The sequence below is a fragment of the Apaloderma vittatum genome, unplaced genomic scaffold (genome assembly GCF_000703405.1).
Source record: "Apaloderma vittatum isolate BGI_N311 unplaced genomic scaffold, ASM70340v1 scaffold24570, whole genome shotgun sequence".
In the NCBI taxonomy this organism is placed as follows: domain Eukaryota; kingdom Metazoa; phylum Chordata; class Aves; order Trogoniformes; family Trogonidae; genus Apaloderma; species Apaloderma vittatum.
Window position 1 is genome coordinate 18,712 of NW_009695421.1, and position 814 is coordinate 19,525.

Below are 814 nucleotides of genomic sequence, written 5' to 3' on the forward strand. Positions count from 1 at the left end.
TTCACCTTTCCCTGAAACCCAGAGCCCCAACTCATCGGGTTGGTGGTGCTTGAGGCTTGATGGTGCCCGTGTTGGGCCCCTGCTCTGCTGCAAAACAAAATCTCCCGGAGCAGCTCCTTCTGCAGAGGCAGAAGGACCAGAAGTTGATAAAGTCACTCAGTGCAAATGAGAAGGGAGCGGCTCAGAAGCCCGGTGAGCAGCAACCCGGCATCTGACTGCGAGCAGTTTGTCAGGAGTGAGCGGATACTGCTTATGACGGAGGGACTCTTAATATTGCAGTACTTCATTTATTTAGCACCTCTCCTCTAATGCTCAGGGGAGGGATAAAGGGAAAGAACGTTGTGGGCTGCTGGGGGTTGATTGTTATTTTCCTTCCCTGCTAAAAGCAAACATCTCCAGCTGGTCCTTGGCTCAGCAAAAAAAAAATATTGGCTTTACAAAAAGAAGGGATGTCAAGTCATTAAAAGCTGCAGGAAGAGGAAGTCTTCAGAGATGGGAGTGGAAATGGGCCCAAAGAGCTGGAGCCAGAAAGCAGACGAAGGAAGCGCAGGATGACCCAAGGCAGCTGCACAGTGACCGTGCAGGTAGACGGTAATTACCCACCAAGTGCTGGTTAATTTATCTCCACCAGCCTCTCACACTGGACACGCGCTTCGTTCCTTCTCCACTGAGCTCTGATCTTCGTCAGCAGCGATTGCTTCTCGCTCCCGGCGCCTCTCCAGGCTGGCAGAGCCAAAGGGACCCTCTGCTCTGCCCGGAAAGCGGATTAGTGCTTCGCTATCGGGGCCACGCGCCACGTTCCGCCGGGGCTGGC